The sequence below is a fragment of the Heterocephalus glaber genome, unplaced genomic scaffold (genome assembly GCF_053883595.1).
Source record: "Heterocephalus glaber isolate CG9 unplaced genomic scaffold, H.glaber_assembly_v1.0 deba00001572, whole genome shotgun sequence".
Classification (NCBI taxonomy): domain Eukaryota; kingdom Metazoa; phylum Chordata; class Mammalia; order Rodentia; family Bathyergidae; genus Heterocephalus; species Heterocephalus glaber.
In genome coordinates, this window is record NW_028258357.1 from 12,000,498 (window position 1) to 12,022,137 (window position 21,640).

The 21,640-nt window shown below is 47.1% G+C and overlaps 1 long non-coding RNA gene across 1 annotated transcript in view; it reads right to left on the minus strand.

Moving 5' to 3' along the window:
- LOC147823577 (uncharacterized) overlaps positions 1–21,060 on the minus strand; it is a 96,040-nt gene extending 74,980 nt beyond the window's left edge. Inside the window, exons 1-2 of the long non-coding RNA XR_015443538.1 lie at positions 20,679–21,060; positions 18,661–18,832 (exon numbers count right to left, since the gene is read on the minus strand). This is a non-coding gene — a long non-coding RNA (uncharacterized LOC147823577). The remainder of the gene's footprint in view (positions 1–18,660; positions 18,833–20,678) is intronic.
- Positions 21,061–21,640: the final 580 nt, after the last annotated feature.

The window sequence follows — 21,640 nt, forward strand, 5'->3', positions numbered from 1 at the left end:
CCAAGAAACATGCAGTCGAAACAAACTGATCATAGTAACAGCCAGCATTCATTGAAGCTTAAGTGTCGCAGCCTGTCCTGGGTTACATGTGTGAACTCATTTAATTCTATGAGGTAGGGAAGTGTTTAGAAGGATGGTTCTGGAACCCTAAGCCCCTTAAAAGTCCCTGGTCAAAGAGCCATCTTGAGTATCCTGCTCAAGACCCCCTCTTGGCTAGTAGAAGGGCTCCTTCTCTGCCTTTATAGCTTTTAAATAAATTTGTTTACACCTTGCCTCTTCTATCCACAGTTTCATGCTTCATCACTGTAGGAGAGGACCCCATACTCCGGTCTCAGTATCCATCTCCTAAATTGTTTATGAGAATTAATGAGCCAACCTGGGTGTGGTGGTGCATACCTGTAATCCCAGCATTTGGGAGGCTGGGGCAGGAGGATCACTGAGAGTTGGAGGCTGCCCTGGGCTACACAGTGAGTTCAAGACCAGCCTGAACTACATACTAGTGGGGCCCTGTCTCAAAAAAATTAATTAGCGAATACTAATGGTAAACGCTTAAAACAGTGTTTGGCACAAAATAGATGCTCAATTAATTGTGTGTCATTCTTATTCCCAACTTAAAGTTAGGAAACTGAGGCACAGAAAGCCCATTTGCTTAGGATCTAGTAACTAATATCTAACTAACAAATCTATAATATTTAGCACTTTGTAAATATTTCATGCATTAGAGTAATTTTTTATTTTATGATGAAGACATCACTATGAAAACAACTCTCCTGCCAGGCGTGGTGGCGCAGGCCTGTTATCCCAGTTCTGGGAGGCTGAGGCAGGAGGATCACCATGAGTTCGAGGCCAGCCTGAACTACATAGCAAGACCTTGTCTCAAAAAAAAAAACAAAAAGAAAAAGAAGGAGAAGGAGAAGAAGGAGAAGGAGAGGAGGAGGCGGAGGAAGAAAACAACTCTCTCTTTGTAATTTAAAATTTTGCTGAAACTGATCATGAACCATAGCAAAGGTAGATTTGTAATGTAAAGCATTTAAATATTTGCTAATTATTACCTTTCCCTTTTCCTGCATTCCTGGTTATAAATGCAGAACACATGAATAAATTCGAGAGATTAAATGGAGAGGTACACTCTGCAACAACTATTCTACTAAAGCATCTTTCTAATAATCACTGTGAAGTGGGAAACCCAAACATCCCCCCACGCAGGGCACTTTGGGGCGAATTCACTGTCTGGGTTCTGGCTTCCTGACTTTGGAAATTTGCCACTGAGCTGAAAAACAGACTCCCTTTCCCCCACCTCATCATCAAGACACATGCAAGAAACCAGAATGCCAGGTGATTCACGTGGAAGGAAATGCAGCACACTGCTGGGCGTGGAAAACCACTCACCAGATTACAAACCTCACGGCAAACCCTCCCGCCTCCGGCCCCTCATCTTCCTCCAAGGCCAGACACGGGAATTACAACCACCTTGCCCCAGAGCCAGCCCTAAGACTTAACAATGCCACTCTAAGCTTCCCCTGCCCACAGTGAAGACGAAAATCTGTGGCAGTCAGGGCTCAAGAAGGCTCAGAACAGATCGGCCTTCCTGGGCTTCCACTCAGTCCACTTCCGTGAGCCCCTTTTTATCCCATCCACTGCATCACTGAATCTAAGCAGACAGTCAGATCAACTGCCTGGGCCTTTGGGTCTTTCACCTGAAGTCTCCTGTGTCACATAACTTTGATTAAATACTGTGGACCCTTGATTTACGAACTCAGTTCAATCTCGAGGGCTGACTGTAATTCAAGTTGGTCAACTGAAGGCTCACTTTCCTCTATACAGCCTTCAAAGTCTCTCTCCTGTATACAGGCAGATCTCAGTGCCCTTAGAGAGACACTGGCCCAGGATTCCTCAGTTAACCCCACACAGGAAAGGATATTGTAATGTTCTTTCCAGAACTCTTTAAGGGTTAAATCTGTATCTGAGACCATCTGGAAGCACAAGCAGCTAGCGCTTAGGTTGTAACTCAAGACTTTGGTTGTAAGTTAAAACTAAAATTCTGGTAATGACCCAGGTTGTTTGTATGTCAGGCCAGTTGTATCTCGAGGGTCCACTGTACATGGCTTGGGCTTCTCCCGTTAACCTGTTACAGAGTGTCTGCCCTGAGCCTCATGGTGGGAGAGGGACAGCATTGCCCCTGTCCACCCTTATGGTACCAAGCAGGGTACCCAGTGTGGACAGCTGCGTCCACTCCCTTCAGGCCAATCTGCACGGTGAGTAGAAGGTTACATGGTGAATGTAGGACCAGAACGAAGGCAGATTTGGATGTCTCTAGAGTAAAGCAGAATTGAACAGTTTGGATGGCGTCCGGTGGGGCAGGTGTCTGCTCAGCGACATAGGGGAGCTCGCCCTTCCACCAGATCTAATTAACCTTCTTTCTGAAGGACACTTTGATCTTTGTCTCTACGAGTAACTGCAAGTTAGTATGTGGGCTCTAGAAGTCATCCCACCCCATAGCTTATTCATCTATATAATGTGATTTCTCTTATGTTTGCTTCACAATTCAGCTCTCTGACAGGTAAACTCCTTCCCAAGCCTCGAGGCTCACAGCCAGACACATCCCTACTTCTCCCAAATGCCAACAGTAAGATAACCATATAGACTAGCACAAAACAAGTCCTCCAAACCATGCCCCTTTCTCCAGAAGCCCGCAACAGTTTTACCTACTGTACCTGTATCTCAAAATCTTTGTGGGAGACACTGACAGCTCCATGGGGGAGTTCATTCACCACCTCACTTAACTTTTACTCACTGTCTGTCTACTATGTGCCAAGTGCTGAACACTGTGAGTGAATGGGATGTGAAGTGACCTGTGTCTCTGAGATCCATGAGATGGAGACCTACACAGTCAAAAAGGTAACAGGAGCTGGGGCCTGCAGGGTCCTGTAGCCAAAATCCCAGCTTTGGTCTTTATTCCAGCATGCAGAGTTTTAGGAAGATTGGTCATTTTCCCTCATGTTTGTGCCTTGAAAGATGACTCTGCCTCCACAGTGCAGACTAAGACTGAGTGGGCGACAGAGCAAGCTCGGAGACCAACTGCCCAGTGGACTCACACCCATCCAGGGGTCAGACTATGGTTCCCAGGGCAGGGTAACCTCGGTAAAGATGAAGCAAGCCAAAGCATGGTGAGACACTGTGCCAGTAATTGTCCATTAATAGGCAAAGGCCAAGCAAACAGCTGTACACACAGTGGCATGCCACTCGGCAGTGAAGGATAGGCCACAGTAACAAGACAGAAACCTGGAGTTTAAAACCAAGGGCACTGACCGGGAAGGGGCACAGGGGATCTTCCAGAGCTGAGATCTAATTCCTGTTGGTGCTCACATGGAAATATAAATTTGTCAGAATTCGCCAAAATATATGTTTGAAGATTAAATTTTATTGTATTGTCTTAGTCGCTTTCCCAGGGCTGGGACAGAACAACCAACTCCTGCAACTTAAAGGAGGAAAAGTTGATTTGGGCTCACGGTTTTCAGAGAATTTAGTCCGTGGTTGGCTGGCTCCATGGCAGAAACATCATGGCAGAAATGTAAGGTGAAGGAGAGCTGCTGAACCCATGGCAGCCAGGAGGTAGAGAGCGGGAAGAGCCAAGGACAAGAATCCACCCTTCCCGGTCACCCCCACCCAGTGACACCTCCAACCAGGCCCCACTTCTAACAGCACATTCAGCCAGCACATGAACATGAATCCAGCAGCACATGAACCTGGCAATGGATGAATCAGTAGGTGCATACAGCACCCCATGATCTCACCTTCCACACACATAAGACTTTTGGGGGACATTTTAAATCTAAACCTTATTACTATACATACAGATAAACTATAAGTACAGAATATCTGAAGTCGATATGCTTAAAAATCAGTGTAGCTTATGAAATAAATTAGCATATATATTAAAATATATTTGAAACAACAGAATAGGTAAGTTGGCTATTTGTTTCTTCTTTGTAAGAGAATCTTTTTTATCTATGTCTTGTACTCTGAGTAACTATGTAATTTGAAGATAATGAATGATTATCTTCAAGCTATTGTTATTCTCTTATTTTGCTATGAAATTTTGTTTTTATAATAAAATAAAAAACAAAAAAGTCCTGAAAAAAATCAGTGTAGCTTAATAATTAAACACATGAATCTTGGCACCTTACAGACATGGATTTGAATCTTGGCTCCACCATGATTGTGAAGTTTAAGTGTCTCAGTCAGATGATGGACGCTTACATCATCTCACTGGTGAAATGGACAGGGAGAAAGCTATTTTGACAATCAAGTTGATCTGACCTACAAGCTGCCAAATGCAGAGGCGAGAGGGGCTGTCATTCGAATTTCATTCCTTGCTGCAGTGGGAAAACCACGTGAAGAGTGAACATTTCTTCCGTGCTTCTTACTTTTAGGCACGTGCTAAGCCCTTTGCAGACATCTCATTTGATCCTAAGGAAAATGTCCTAATTACTCTTCTCATAGCTGACACAGAATACTGAACACCCAAAGCTAAAGGAGGAAAGATTTATTTTGGCTCACAGTTTGTAGAGGTTTCAGTCCAGAGTCAGCTGGCTCCAAGGCAGGGTGGCACAGCAGAGGGGCAGAGGGGCATCGCAGAGGAGAAAGAGTTCATGGTGGGCAGAAGGCAACAAAGCAACAAAGTAGCAATGAAGCAAGTCCAAGCGACCTCAGCAGCTTCTTACTGCTCCTTTTATAGTCTATCTAGGATATGGGGCTTAAGGCAACCAACCCAATCAGTGGACTGATTTAGTAATCACATACCTTTAATCCCAGCATCACACACTCTAGATCCAGCTACCTCTGAAAAAGCCCCACCTATCCCCTCATGAAGCTTTGAGCGGGATGTCTAGATTCAGCCATAACAGAAAACTTCTGAGATCATCTGTTCTTAGAGTTTAGAAACAGAATTCTCCCAGGAAGTGGTTCACAAAGTGAGCAAAGGTGGTTCACAAAGTGAACATGGAGCTCCAAGTCCTTAGGGCAGTGAGGGAACACTGCCAACAGCCTGGAAGGAAACCTGAGCATCTCCACGGGGATTTTTCTAAAGCCAGTTTTTAACCCAGGAGGTTGGTGAGATGATACTAAAAGTCACTCAAATGAGCATCAGGCATTTATTTCGCTTTTTTTTGAAGCTGGATTGATCCCAGGCCTAAGCACACACTCTACCACTGAGCTACACCCCCAGTCCTGTTATTTAGTTTGTGTTCTGTTCCATTCAACTAAATCTGGCCTGAGGATCCTCCATACTTGAGTCCTTAGGTAAGGATCTTCGATGTAAATCAGTATGCAAACTCACTGAAAGCTGACTTAGGAACATACTTTTGTAACAGATAGCTGAGTCTTGGCCAATCCTGGCAGATGAGCTTCTGTCCATTCCAAGTGGTCTATCAGGCTACATTCTGTGCAAATAAAAGGAGATCTGTGATTGGAAGAGCTTCATGAACCTGAGTGGAGAAGCCACGAAGGAGACAGAACTAATCCAGAATTCAAGCTGCTACCCAGAAATGTGAATCTTGGCCCCCTCTGTCTTTGACCACAACCATCTGGAACAACCAGACAATCACTTTGGGCCCACGGCCTCAAGATGCATGTCAAAATGTTACCAGACTCATGTTTTATGAGCATTTCCATTCTGTTTATCTAGAAGCTCCTACTTTTCCTACTTTCCTCATACACTGATTCAGAGCTACCCAAACCTGTGTCACCTGAATTGCAATTCCTTTTTTGATGTTGTTGTTGGTACCCGGATGGAACTCGGGACCTTGCGCTTGTGAGGCCGGTGCCGGAACCACTGAGCCAAATCCCCAGCCCCTGAATTGCAATTCCTAAGACCTCACACAAAGTTCCTTTTACCTTTGCAATCTCTGAGTGGGGATTGGTCAGCCATGCAGCAGAGGTAATGCCAAGCCAGAGCCAGTCAAGCCGTTTCTGCCCTCTCTCCCTCTCTCTGTCCACAGATGCCCCTGACCATATCACGGGCTGGGTCTCTGAACCTCTTCCAGTTCTTCCAGCTGTCCGACTCCAGTATCATTTGTTGCTCAATAGCTCTGCTAAATTTCATTTGCCTAAAGCTTTTATTTTAAGTTGTATCCACTGTTAAGGTTAAGAGAGTGGTTTGCCATGCATGGTGATTAAATTTCCTTTTTAAATAAATGCAAGCATTTTTTTAGGTGCATCAAATTAAATAATGAAGGAATTGGTAGTACAGGTACTAAGTGGATATTTCAAACTTCAGAAGAGGATTTTGAAATGGCTAAAGCTTCAGAAAGGCTGGCCCAGCTCAAGGGGAGAAGTACTAAGGCCCCTAAGGTGTCAGGAAGGTGGTCCGGGAGGCAGCAAGGATTCAGGCTGGGGTTTGGTGACCTCGGTGGAGAAGAGGCTTTGGGCTCATGTCACTGTTACTTCCTAGGGGAGTGGCTTCAAAACAGCGAAGAACAAAGCCTGAGCCCTAGAGGAAGAGTACAGTGAGGAAGGGCCAGGCATAATGGTGCACATCTGTAATTCCAGCACTCAGGAGGCTGAGGCAAGAGGATCCCGAGAGTTCAAGGCCACCCTGAACTGCACAGGGAGATCCTGTCTCAATCAATCACTGAAGTGGAGGACATAGGAGGAGGAGTGGGAAGCGACAGGTAAGAAGTTGGGGCAGGTGACACAGACAGAGCAGTCTTCAATCCCAGGCTGGCACATGTGCTGCCATCTGCCCACCCCTACCAGGACAGCATTCTGGGGAAAGGCTACACAGTTCAAAGCTTTCTATGGGGTCCCATTTTGCTCCATGAACCAGGGAGACTGTTTCCAGAAACAAAAGACCAACAATAATGAATCTTCTGTGCTTTCAACTTCCGGCAGTCACTGTCGCAGATGGCTTTGGAACTGAGGCAAGCAACAATCGAGTAATTGTTCCTCGAACACGACAGTGATGTTCTTCAGAGCTAAATCCACCACCCCTATACCTGGCGCTGTGTGTCCTGAGCAGAATCCTGGTGACTAGGCTGACGGTACACTCTTTATACAAACCACAGCTAGTAGGGCTTTCTTCTCATCTCATATTCAAACCAATCTTTTGGGGATTTCAAAAATGCTATGGGCTTTGTTCTATGCTGTGTTTCCTTTCCTATTTGTCTCAGCAATGCCAGCCGATTCCAGCTTAGGATGTGGCCAAATTAGCTTCTGAATAAAACTTCTAATTTTTTTTTCCAGTACTAGGGATTTAACCCAGAGCCTTTGCACTGAGCTACATCCTCAGTTTTTTGTTTATTGTTTATTTTTAGTGTTTTGCTTTTTAGACAGGATCTAACTAAATAGCTCAATTGCCCAGGCTAGGCTCAAACTTGCTATCCTCCTGCCTCAGCCTTCCAGAGCGGTGGGATTGCAGGTGTGTGCCACCACACTTCCCAAAAATTTACCATTTAAACCTTTTCTATACTGGGTTCCTTGCACACGCTAAGCAAGTGGTCTACCACTGAACTACATCCCAGCCCCTTAACTATTTTTCAATGTGAATTCAGCTCTATTAAGTACATTCCCATTTTGCAACTAATTTCTAGAACTCTTCATCTTTCCGAACCAGAACTCTATACTCATTAAAGTTCCCATTCCCTTCTCCTTCTACCCTGGGTCCTCTCCAGCTTGGCAGTCACTGCATTATGGTCTCCAACGGGAAGGGAAGAGATGGGAGATGTACAGGAAATCAACTTCCTATTGAATAATTCTTTCGGTGGTACTGGGGATTGAACCCAGGACCTTCACACTGGGCTATGTCCCCAGATCTCTTTCATTTTTCATTTTGAGACAGGGTCTCAAAAAGTCACTAAGTTACCCAGGCTGAGCTCAAACACTCAGTCCTCCTGCCTCAGTCTCCTACAGTGCTGAGATTACACCCACACATGGCCAAGCCCAGGCTCTAGTCTCCTTTCGATCCCTCACCCCCTCACCCTCAGACACATCCGCCATTTCTGCCCACGCTCTCAAGACGTTACAAAAAGCCCCTGTGTTCCCCCAGTGAGGGAGCAGGAGCAAGAGCATCGAAGCCCCTTCCGGCCTGCACACCAGTCTGCCAAAGGGAAGGACTGGAGAGGGATTAAGACACCAAGAAGAAAAAAAAAATTAAATTAAATTAAAAATTTTTTAAAAAGACAGCAAGAAGAGGCCAGCCTTCAGCATTAGACAAGCTCTGGGACCCCAGGAAAAGAACATCAAACTCGCTGGGTGTGGTGACACACAGGAGGCTGAGGAAGGAGGATCACTGTGAGTTCAAAGCCCTGAAGTACGTGAGGAGAACTGCAGGGGTTGAAGGAAAGGATCACAAACCAGGGGCTTGGAACTGGGATTTAGCTCAGTGGCACCGCTGCCTCCCTCGCAAGTGCAAGGTCCTGAGTTCGATCCCTGGCACCAAAAAAATAAAATAAAATAAACCAGGGGCTTACAGGGTCACAGGAGTTAGTCCTGGAGTAGGCCTGGTTCAAAACAGAGAATGAAAATTGGTAGATTGTATTAATAAGCACACAAGCCACTGTCAGAGGTAGTGGGGCCATAGCAGGCCCCAGAAAAAGAAGCCAGAAGCTGACCATCAGCTGATTCCTTCTTTTTCGATGCTAGGAATAAAACCTAGGGCCTCGAGCATGCTAGGGAAGTGTTTTACCACTGAACTACAGCCACAGCCCTTTTTATTTATTTTTTATTTTGAGACATGGTCTCAGTAAAGTGCCCTGGCTGGCCTCAAATTTTTGATCCTCCTGCTTCAGCCTCCCGAGTGGCTGGCATTACAGACATGCACTCCCAATCCTAGCCAGAACCTTTTCTCAGGCTTTCCCAGCCTCAGCTGAAGACCAAGGGAGGACACATCCCCTCTGACAAGATCTGTGGATGGATTAGACCACGATGAGACACAGCACTACTCCTACCATGAAAATCACGAAAGCTCCAGGCCTTGCTAGGGTTCCTGAAACTTGCTAACAGGAAGAGAGGTCGGAATGTGATACATAACTTCCATAAGAACTAGTAAAAAAAAAAAAAAAACCGTACAAGTCGCTTTGTTTGTTGTCATAAATAGCACCGACGTTCCGGGACCACTGACTGAGAAACTAGTGCACACCTCCTGGTTGAAACAGGGCAGGTGCTCCGTCCTGGGTTCTAATTCTGAGTCCTGATTGAGACACTATGCCACTCCGGGCCCAGCGGTGAGAGCAAACCGCAGCCCTGCTCCGGGTGAGCCCGCCACACGCGGAAGCCAGCTCAATCCCCAGGACAGAATTAAGCAAGCAGGTTCGGCTGTGAATATCACTTTTCGGGCAAGTTAAGCACGGTCCAGAGCGGAGCTTCCCAGCTTCGCGCAGCTTGAGCGGCCGCGGCAGATTCAAAGCCGGATAGCCTGACTGACTCAAAACCGAATCCTCTTCGGGTTACTCAGAGCACCTGAGTATCAGTTTACCGTCTAGGGCGAGCCCGGAGCCCTCACACTGTCTCTTCTCAGCAAAACAAAACACACAAAATAATCGAATTAAAGTGATGATTTCATTTTTATCGCACACAAAATGCGAGGATTCCTACCATGAGCTCTCCAGTGCCGTGACACAGTTAAATCTCGGCCCACACTTTAATACACACCTGGTGTCCAAAGCAAAGGAAATATGTCGTTTTTATATTCATTTCTCAGCCCTTGCTTTTTTCTGTAATTTATTCACAGCAAATCGAATCACATTATGTCATTTGTTAAGTAGGGAAAAGTTAACGTTCGTCTTCATAGGCGTCATAAATATTATCACAAAACATATCAAAATATGTTTCAATATAACATGAGTAATATCCTTCTCTTACGTTAATTCCTTAAGCCTAAATTCACCCCTTTACTCCCTAATTACTTGCAAACATAACAAAAACTGAATTTTTTCCAGCTCCCAAGAGGGTTCAAAGAATTGCTCCTGCTATGAAATGGACTTGGGGTTACATATTTCTGCCACCTCAGGACAGGGGCCATGGCCTGGGGACCCCACGAACAACTGCCACGAGAGTCACCCTGAGATCTGTTTTATTCCAAGCTTGGCAGTGTGGAGTTGGGCTCTGCCTCAGCCCCTTCCTGTGTGACAGACTGGTGGGGACAGAGCTCATGACCTCATGGACAAGCTCAGCGGAGCCCGAGGCTGTTTTGAGGGGATTCTTTTGGGGAGGTTTTTTGTTTTTGTTTTTCTGGTACTGGGAAACGAACTCAGGGCCTCGAGCTCGCCAGGCAGGTGCAGCACCACTGAGCTATATCCCCGGCCACGATGCAGTTTTCTTTTGGCTGTCTCCTGAATAGCTCAAGACCTTGTCCTTTTGGGAAGCCAGGTTTCCTCATCTACACGGGTGGCCCCTTCTCTGAAAACCAGAAAACGCATGGCGCGTCCTTCCCTGTACCCAGGACCTAGAACTTACTGTAACCTTAACACAACCACAACCGAGGAAGGTCTTTTCCCTGAACCCCTGGCTGAGCCTTCTTTCAATTCCATGAATTTACTCGTCTCTGTGCCTGGGGCAGAAGTTTTGTTCCCCACAGAGTCAGCCCTCAACAGAAAGCTGAATTCAGGCAGAAAAACAGAATGTTCCAAGAAGCTCATTCATGACTAATGAGCACGCGGAATACAGCTACGGTGACTGAGAAAGGCCATTTTTAATTGTGTGCTATTTTATTTAAAATTCATTTGAGACAGGCATGGTAGTGCATGTCTGTGATCCCAGCACTCAGGAGGCTGAGGCAGAAGGATCACTGTGAGTTCAAGGCCAGCCTGGGCTATGTAGCAAGGCCCTGTTTCAAAAAAATCAAAACAAACAAATTTTATTTAGTTTATATTTAGTTAATAGATCATTTCTGAATATGTTTAGAATGACGTGACGATGTGTGGTGACTTTTTCAACTGTGAATTTTATGAAATCTGTATAGATCAAGTATTTTTAATAAAAATTTAGTCTCCAAACTGAGATGCACTATGTCATATACAGACTAGGTTTTAAACACTTGGTACAGAAAAAATAAAAAACAAAAAAGGCTCAGTACAGGAAAAAAAAAAGTCTCAATAATTTTTATGAGCCAGGTGTGGTGTTGCACACCTGTAATCTCAGCGCTTGTGAGGCTGAGGCAGGAGGATTGCCATGAGTTCAAGCTCAGCCTGGGCTACTCAGTGGGTTCAAGACCAGACTGAAATACATAGCAAGACTCTGTCTCTAGAGAGAGAGAGAGAAAGGGAGAGAGAGAGAGAGAGAGAGAGAGAGAGAGAGAGAGAGAGAGAGAGGGAGACTGAGACTCAGTTCTCCCTATTAGGTAGTTGCATAACTTTAAGAAATTTACTTAACTTCTTTAAAACTTGATTAACTCATTTGTAAACTGAAGAAAAGTATTATATTCTGAATAGGCCTACAATGCATACTGCATGAGTCAGTGGGGGAAAAAAACCTTGTCCCAGCACCTGGCTCATGGCAAAATCTGTAAATATTCATTTTTATTATTGTTGTCATTATTCTCTGATAATCATCCAGATGTTTAGCAAATGAATGTGTCAAAATTAATGTCAGTCACCTACGGGTTCACTCTGGTATTTCATTACCGCATAAGTAAACTCATCTTCCAAAATGAAAAAAGGGGATTTTCACCAGGTTTCTAATAGATTTTTCTCATATTTGTGAATTTACACACATTTTTAAAATCACATTTCTGTAGTTAATGAAATACTCATACTGCAAACAATGAAAAGGGCTGGGAATGTTGCTCAGTGGTACAGTGTCTGCCTGGCAAGTGCACGTCCCTGAGTTTGATTCCCAGCACCAAAAAGAAAACAATGAAATAAGCTGGGCGTGGTGATGCACCCCTGTAATCCCAGTGCTTGGGAGGCTGAGTCGGGAGGATCTCTGTGAGTTTGAGGCCAGCCTGGGCTACACAGCAAGACTTTTTTCTCAAAAAATAGTTTATTAGCTTAATTTGTCCTTTTTGCTCTACCATAGCTGTCTCCTTTCAGTTCTACAGCATCAAGGCCCTTTCCCCACTCGGGGGGCGGGGGGGGGGCGCTGAATGCCCACTGCTGCCTTCGCCCAGGATGCTGTTTTCGGGGCCTCAGCTTACACAGTTCTTCTCTTCCTCACTGAAGCCCCAGACAGGGAGGGGCCTCCATCTTGGGTGCTTATCGCTCTTCGTTGCCTGTCAGTGTTCTTGTTTGTTGTCTTTTTTGAAACAAGAGCTCCCCATGTTGCCCAGGATGGCCTTGAACTCCTGCGCTCAAGTGATCCTCCTGCCTCAGCCTCCCAAGAAACTGGGACGACAGGCAGGTGCTGCAGCACCTGGGTTCCTTCTGCATTCTTGCTGTGGCACTTTGAGTTAATGATTTGCCAGGCTTTATCTGAGCGGTGCCTCTCCCTCTGATCTCAGCCGTAAACTGCAACCTCTATCAGGACAGGAACCTGGGCTGGCTTCTCCCCGCTCCATTTCTGCCTGGGAGCTCAGGGCCTGGAACTAGACATCAGGAAATCAGGTTTTATTGGGCATATTAGTCAGGGTTGTCCAGAGAGGCAAATATGGGGTGTGTGTGTGTTTTTGTGTAAACAAAGACGGATTATATGGAGCATGTCTGATTGTATCCCAAGCCCGGCAGGAGGATCACCATGAGCTCTGCTGTCTCGTGTCAGAAGCAAACTAGAGCGAACCTCATGCCACTTGCCCTCTCCTCTCTCCATCTGCCCACTACAGACAATGTCGTCCCAAACACCAGCAATCACAAAGCCAAAGCGAGTGCACTTCCTCCTGCTGGGTCCACTCCACACGACACCTGTCGTCAGCGAGCAGCCTGGACAGAGGCGGCACAGTGGACGCAGGGCCGTGTCTGTCCCTGGCCCTCCATTCTGCAGAGCTCAGGGATGGACCAGGGTCTGACTGTGCCATCTTCACACCTCCCGCGTGCTGGAGACCCCAGGAGGCCTTTCCAACAGAAGAACAAAAACAAGTCACTGAGACCTGAAAGCATGTCTGCCCTCCCTGCTTTAAAAGCTGTGTGACTCTTCACTCAGATCAAGGCAGCCATCCTCTGCCCACTCATGGCCTAACTGTTTCACTGAACGGTCTCCAGCACTGCACCCTGTGAGCTGGGGAGAAGAGCGAGGCTGCTCCTCCTCAGATAAGCCTGGCAGACAGATAAAACAGTGACTGTCACAGGATAGCCATAGTCTGACACCGCCAGTCCACTGGCCTGGAACTGGATGGAGGCAATCCTCCTGCCTCTGCCTCCCAAGAGGAATTTTTTTTTTAATGATTTAAATGAAGTCAGTGAAATCCAGTTAGGAGGAACAAACCCACTTAGATCAAAGTCCTGAATCTCTTGTTCCCTTAGACATGAGTGTGATGCTCTTGTCCCTGGTCTGGTCCACAGGCTCTGCCTGGTCTCCCCATCAACTTCCAGACGCCCCTCAGCCCCTTGTGCTCAGCCCCAGTGATCCGCGCTCCTGTGGTCAGCACTTCCTGATTCTGGAGCGCTCTGTCCTCTCCAGTCTCTCCCGGCAGTGGGTAAGGCACTGGGAGGTGAAGTGAAGCCCTCTTGGCAGTGAGCGGCCACACTACCCTTCCTCTCTTTTTCTGCCTGCCGAGAGGCTGCCCTGGGCAGATGCTCTGTCCTGGAGCAGCGGTCCAGCTCTGGCTCCGCCTGGCACTCCCTGCCTCGCTCTGGCCGGGCCAGTGGGCTGTGGCTGCTGTGACAGAACATGCCAGGCTGTGCTCTGCCCTGGAGAGATGGCCTTCTCCCTGTGTCTCCCCAAGCTCTTTCCTCAGGACCCATCTGTATCCAAATTTCTTATAAAGTCTGCCGGATCAGGGCCACCCAGTGTTTCCTCACAGGCCTGTCCAAGCTCCTCAGCTCTGAGTCTGCTCATGTTCTGAGCTTCTGAGGCTTAGCGCTCCAACATACAAATTCTTAGGGGAGGTCAAAATTCAGCCCATAACACTGGCCACGTGTAAAAGCATCTCTGAAAGCCAAGCATGGTGGCACATGCCTATAATCCCAGCTACTCAGGAAGTGGAGGCATAGGATTGCAAATTTGAGACCAGACTAGGCAGCTTCATGAGACCCTGCCTCAAAATAAAATTTAAAGGCTGGGGATTTAGCTCAGTGGTGTCACTGCCTGCCTCAAAAGCACAAGGTCCTGAGTTCGATCCCTGGTACAAAAAAAAAATTTTAAAAGAGCCGAGATGAACATATTACCATGACACATGCATACTCATGTTTATAGTAGGACAGTTCAGAATAGCTAAATCTTGAGAGTGGCCTATATGTCCATCAACAGATGAATGGATAGAGAAAATGTGGTATTAACACACAGTGGAGTACTACTCTGCCATAAGGAAGGAAAAGCTTGAGGCATTTGTAAGAAAATGGAAGCACCTTGAAACCATAATGTTAAGTGAAACAAATCAGACATACAAGCTTAAATATCACATGGTTTCTTTTATATAAAAACCCAAAGTATAAATAAAAGATAAATAATAGGAAGCAGAGGTGGCCGGGGATTTAGCTCAGTGGTGCCGCCGCCTGCCTCATAAGCACAAGGTCCCGAGTTCTGTCCCTGGTACCAAAAATAATAATAATAATAATAGGAAGCAGAAAGATAGGGTTTTTTTCATATGGAAGAGGATCAAGGGATGGTGGGATGAAAGAGAGAATGAGAAAAAGGAATGAGATGAGTTATATACATGTGCCAACTCCACACAAGGAAAGGGAACACTGTGTACTGCAAACATGTGCTAATAAAAACAAGAGCTATGTGGAAAGGGGCTAGAGCGTAGCTCAGTGGCAGAGCACTGGGTAACCTGTGGGGGATCGGGGACCAGAGGTGACTGAAGATCTTTCTGCACAAGAAGGAAGAGGAGGAGCAGGAACACTTTTCCCAACTGTAACTATCTTCCAGCGTTCAAATGACTCAATGTGTATATCAATTAATAGTGAAAGAATTAAAGGAGAGCAGACAGGAAGCCAGCGGCAGGGAAGGGCACAGCCGGAAGGGGAGGACAGGAAGAGAGAAGCGGGATTGAGACTGACTGAGATATCGACTCGCCAGCGCCCACTTTCAGAATAACCCTCCTCGCGTCACACTGACATGCACTAACCACACACAATTTTTTTATCCCTTTCCCCTCCTCAAGCCCTCTCCCCTCCTTAAGTACAAAACACATGCGATTTTTTTAGAAAGAATGATTTAACAGGAAGTTCGGTTTTTTCAGATATCTCATCTCTGCCTTCACTGGAGAGCAGAACACAGTGATTCCCAAGCAGGAGGTGGCAGCTGAACCCCTTGGCCATGCTGTGCATGCAGAGGGTCAGCCCCGCCGGGGAGCTTCTGACCCGCAGGCCCAGGACAACACACAAGGATTTGCATTTGTTGTTGTTGTTTTGAGATGGGGGGGCGGGTCTCACAGTATCCTCACTGTATAGTTCAGCTTGGCCTCCAACTTTCCGGGATCTTCTTGCCTTAGCCTCCTGAGGGCTGTGATCACAAGCGTGCGCCACTAGGCCCAGCAATTTGCAATTCTAACAGGGGGCCCGTGAACCCTGGGGGAAACACCCTGAAGGCCTTGTCCCTCCTGAGCCCAAGAGATTGGGGAGGGAGGGCACAGTCCTCATCCTCAGGAAGCCAGGTGGGTTCTGAGCACTAGAGACCTGCTTGAGGTTGTGCAGTCAGCTCATTGGTGCAGAGCGGGGACAGAAACCCCCACCTGAAGGCCTTGCTCCTCCAACCCACAGCCATCGGCATCAGGGAAACAGCAAAGGAGGTGGGTTCCTCTGGTCTATAGAAGTGGCCCAGCTCAGAGCTTTATCTCCTGGCTGGCTTCCCTCCTCTCTCCTAGACCCTGGAGCCTTCTGGTCAGGGAAACATGGGTTGAGCTGAGCGATGAGAGCCTGCCCACACCTCCCCTTCAGCACTGCTGGTCCCACAGCTGTCTGGGAAGACGGCAGCTGGGCCTCCCAGATAAGTGACAGATGCTGGGCACCAGCCAGGGCAGCAGGGAGGCTGGAGGCTCATGGGTGGTGCCCAGAGCTGAGTGGGCAGGAGTTCTCACTGCCGTTGTAATGAATTCGATTCTCCTTCCTTCCATGTCTTTTGTGGTGTAGGCCCCTCTTCCTGGCATTAGGTGTCTGGTTGCCTTTTCTATGCCATTTTCCTTAAACTACTTCTCCCAGGCCCTTCAGAGTTTCTGAAATAAGTGTGTGGTGGTACATGCCCATAATCCCAGCACTTGGGAGGCTGAGGCAGGAGGATCACCCAGGTCAGAATGGACTACACAGTGAGTTCAAGGCCAGCCTGAACTGTATAGTGAGACAGTGTCTCAGAAATTTAAAAAACAAAAACAAAGCAAAGTTTCTGAATAGAGGCTTTGAGGGCTGCAGGTGAATCTCACCTGTAAAGTCTTCTTTCATGTTCCCTTCCTGTCCCGCAAGACACAAGACGCACTCAACAATAGCTGGCCTAGGACCACAGGTAACCTCAGGCTTTGTGGGTAGCCTCCCAGGTAAATATTTCCCTTGGTTCCCATGACATTGCCCTGTTAGGTCATCCACCAGCTTTAGAGTCCCAGTGCCTGTGACTCATGTGCACATAGCATTCCCTTCTCTGCCCCTCGGTGGCCTCATCCCAGGAAACCTTGGCTTGACACAGAGAGGGGCACAGGGGCATGGCACCAGAAGGTGCTCGAGACTGGTGTGCGCTGTGGGCTGCCTGCCCTGGGATCCCGGAGAGGAGAGGTGTCCGCCAGCACGGAAGGGAGACAGGTGCAGCTCCAGGTGGCGCTGGAGGTGACGCCCCCTCTCTTCCGTCTACTCCTGCACCATGGCACTGCCTAGGGTTGTCTATTTTCCAGCCCCTTTGCCGAGCAGAAAGGAAAGCCCGTGCCCCCACAGACTGCAGCACTAGGGGCTGGGTCACCGCCCTCAGGTCCCGGCGCTACTGTGTCTTGCTCGGCCTGGAGTGAGCAGTGCTGGGCCTGCACTCTGCAAGGAAGAGGAAGAGAGCACAGCGAGCATTCAGGGGGTCTCCAGGGGTGCAGGGCACTCTCTGAGGCCCTGCTGCAGGGTTTTTATAGCCCCTTTGGGCACCTCTGCATGTTTATGCAGCATGACTGACAAGTGCATTATATGTTAACTATATTCTGGAGCCCTGTGTGGTAGTACCACACTCAGAGGCTGAGGCAGGAGGATCACCATGAGTTCGAGGTGAGCCTGGGCTACATAGTTATCTGGAGACCAGACTTGACTACATAGTGAGACCCTGTCTCAAAAAAAAATTATATCCTGGAAATTGATCAAAATAAGGAATCTGCCAGGTGTTGTGGTGCACACCTGTAATCCCAGCACTTGAGAGGCTGAGGCAGGGGGATTGCCACAAGTTCAAGGCCACCCTGGGCTACATAGTGAGTTCAAGGCTACCCTGAATTACATAGTGAGACCTTGCCTCAAAAAAAAAATAAAATAAAATAAAATAATATAATATAATGTATAAGTCACCAAAACCAGATTCCTGGCTTTAAATCTCATGTTAGGCACTGTCTTGTGTTGCTGAGACAAATTATCCTGCACCCACAAGGTAAAGGAAGAGAGGTCTATTTTGGCTCACAGTTTGTAGAGGTTTCAATCCACAGTCTGCTGGCTCCAAGGCAGGCAGCATGGTAGAGGGGCATCACAGAGGAGGAACAGTCCATGGCATTGTAGACAGGAAGCAGAGAGGGATCAAGGGAGGAGGAGGGAGAGAGATAGACCCTGCAAGGCCATGCCCCCAGTGGCCTGCCTCCTACAAACAGCATTCACCTCTCAACATCACAGTTAGCTACAAACTCATCAGCAGGCTGATCCACTGATGAGTATCACACCTATGATCCAATCACCTCCTAAAAACCTCACCTATGAGTACATGAGGTTTTGGGAGGACATCCAGATATCAACCATAACAGGCACTTAGCAGTTGTGTGTCCTTGAACAACCGTACCTCTCTGTGCTGTGATGCCTTTACAATGAGGATCTTATGAATGGATAAAGATGTGGTTTTTTTACACAATGGAATACTACTCTGACATAAAGAAGGATGAGCATAAAACATTTATAGCTAAATGGATGCACTTTGAGTCCATACTCTTAAGTGAAATAACTCAGACACATATGTCTAAATACCACATTGTTTCTCTGGTATAAGAAGCCAAAAATGGAAATAAGGACTAAAATGTATAAGAGATATTGGGAAATGGGAAGAAAATGTTCAAAGGGAAGGGGAACAAAGGAAGAGGAAGGGAGAAAGGAAGGAAGGAACAAGAAAAAAAAGTGAAAATAGAAGGAAAAAGTGAAAACAAAGCTTTTGTACATAGGGAGAGGAGAGGGCTTGAGGAGGTGGGGAATGGGAAAAAAGAGAGGAGAGGTATCATGTACAGGCGCAAATTCCCTATGATAAGGGTTATCATTATGTATGTCTAAAATGTACCAATAAATGTTTCGCCACAAAAAAATGGGGATCATAAAAGTATCTACCTGTGGCACTACCAAGATTTTGTTCTGCACATAACATGTTTAGAACAGGGCCCAGCACTCTGTAAGGTCTCGATGAATGTGTAAATATATGGATGTTCCTTACCTTACAGCAGGGTTACCTCCTGAGAAACCCACTGGAAGCTGAAAATCTTCAGTCGAAAACTCATTCGGTGCCCTCACCTGGGCAACGTTGTAGCCTAGCCCACGGAACACGGCAGAGTCAGCTGTTGTCCTTGTGGTCACGTGCAGCTGGCATCCCAGGGGACATCACAAGCCTGGGGAATGGTGCAAATTCAGAATTTAAAGTACGGTTTCTACTGAATGCTATCCCTTTCTTGCCATCATAAAATCAAGAAATCATTAAGGCGAACCATCCTAAGTATAACTATATATGCATTCAAAGAACATTTGCATAGAGAATCCTCATAGTTACAGAAACAATATAGGACAAATAACCAGGCATGGTGGCAGAGGTCATGATCCCAGCCCTCAAGAGGCCAAGGCAGGAGGATCCCCATGAGTTCAAGGCCAGTCTTGACTATATAGCAAGACCCTGTCTCCAAAAACCAACCAAAAAAAATTATCCTTATAGCTTCAGGACCCTTTATCAACCTCCCCTCATACTACATGCTCACTCCCCAGCAGTTGCTTAAGTACTTCTGCACACAGGAATGCAGCCTGTAAGAAGTCCCTGAAAAGATGCTAATGCTCATCATTAAGCATAATGCAAAATACAAACTATAAAATGCAGTGCAAATACTAAGGCTTCATATGTTAGTGTTAAAAATCGAAAGAGCTGGGAGTGGTGGCACATGCCTGTTATCCCTGCGGTCTGGAGGCTGAGGCAGGAGGATCACCATAAGTTCAAGGCCTACCAGTGCTACATAATGAGTTGAAGGCCAGCTTGAGCTACATAGCGAGGCCCTGTCTCCACCCCCCGCCCCCCAAAAAAAACAAAGGCACTGAATTCACATGGTCCTCACTGAAGCTCAAAAATATGAAAAAAAAAAAAGTCATACTCTCACAAAAATGCTTCATCTCTACCAAGGCATGGTGGCACCTACCTGTAATCCCAGCTACTCTGCAGGCTGAGGCAGGAGGATTCAAATTTGAGCCCAGCTTGGGCGATTTTGTTTCAAACTTTTGAAAAATGGGCTGGGGATGTAACTCAGTGTGAAGATCCTGGGTTCAACTCCCAGTACTGAAAAGAAAATGAAGGAAAAGAGGAGGAAGAAGAAGGGAAGAGGACAGAAAAGAAAAGGAAACAAAAAGGAGGTGAGGAAGAGAGGGGAGGGAAGGAGAAACAAGATAAGGCTGGGCTGGACGTGTAGATCAGTGGTAGAGAGCCACTGGGTTCAATCCCCAGTATTGCAAAAAAGAAAAAATAAAGTTTCATCTCATTCTCCTTCTTTTTGGTTGTTGTTGACATTACATTTATATAAATTACATGTGTTGTCATAATATATATACATGTATGGTGGTTTTCGAGACAAGGTCTATGTAGCCCAGGCTGGCCTCGAAATCACAGCAACCCTCCTGCCTCAGCTTCTCGAGTGCTGGGATCACAGGTATGTGCCCCCATGCCCAGCTGCTTTAATTTTTAATCAGCACATATGAATTGCATATGTTTGTGAAATACAGTGTGATATATCAAGATATGTCTACAATGTGTAGCAATGAGATGGGAAAATTGGTAATATCCATCCCCTCCAACAATTACCATTTCTTTATGCCAGGAACAATCAAAATCCTCCCTGCTAGCCATTTGGAAATAAACAATTAACTGTCGCCAACAAGTCTCTCTACTGTGTGACAGAGCGTTAGAAGTTACTCTCTTATCCGGCTGCGCTGGGGACCAACTCCCATGCTCTCCCACCTGTCTCTGTCACGCCAGCATCTCATGGAAGCCCCGGGATCATCAAAAGAATAAAAACTGTTGGGTGTGGTGGTGCACACCTGTGATCCCAGCACTCAGGAGACTAAGGCAGGAGGATCGCCACGAGTTCGAGGTCAGCCTAGGCTACTACATAGAGACCCTGTCTCAACCCCCGCCCCCAAAAAGAATAAAAATGGAATTAACAATAGAATTTATTAAAATCCAATACGTTTACTGCTACTCGCCTCGAATGTAAGAACAGGTGTCAGCCTCACACGGTTTTGCCAGATCACGTTGCATTTACTATCACATGCTAGGAAAGGGTCCTCAGCATCCCGTACCTTGGTTTCCTCATCTGTAAAATGGGGGTGGCAAAGGTCCGCACCTCCTGGGGCTGTGGTCAGGATTAATATTCCAAGAAAATACCTAGCATTGAATAAGCGCAATGGAAATGTTTGCTATTGTCATTTAAATTTCTCAAGGCCCACCCAGTAACACAGGCTGAACCATAAACTGATCTCCAGCGACCCACCCAGAGCCCGGCTGGGGCTAAGGGGCCAGACTCAGGCCGGCGGCGCTGCTCCCTGGGAAAAGCGCCGGGTGACCTTCACCCCGACTGGCAGCAGGGAAAACAAACCCGCCGCCCGGACGCCTCCTCCCGGGCCTTGGCCCACCTGAACAGCCAATCCCAAGGCCGCCTGGGGAGGGGGGCGGGCCTTTGGGTTGGCATAGCAACGGAAATAGGTCAAGCAAACGCACCTGGGCTTGGGGCGGGGTTGCTTATTACTAAGGAATCGACGCTAAACGGTAGTGCGGAGGAGAACTGAGGCTCCCGAGTTTCTAAGCAAAACAGTCCTGGATTCAAAGTGCGCTGGGGCCCGAGGCTGAGAATAAACTCACCACCCAGAAACTTCGGTCCACAGTCCCTGTGGGAGGACCGCGAGCCTGGCCACGCCTTTCCTGGAAAAGGCTCTTTGAGGGACGGTAGGCCCCGGAAGGTGGATCTAACCCCTGGCATTTTTTATTCCTCTTCGGCACTGTGTGGGAAAATTAGCCGTGTTCTGATCTCCGAGCGTCATCTTGGAAACACCTGGAAGCCAGGCCAGGTGGCCCAGGCCTGTGATGCCATTGCTTGGGAAGGCTGAGGCAGGAGGAATCGAAAGCTGGAGCCGAACCTGGGCAATTTAGCAAGACCGAGTCTCAAAAA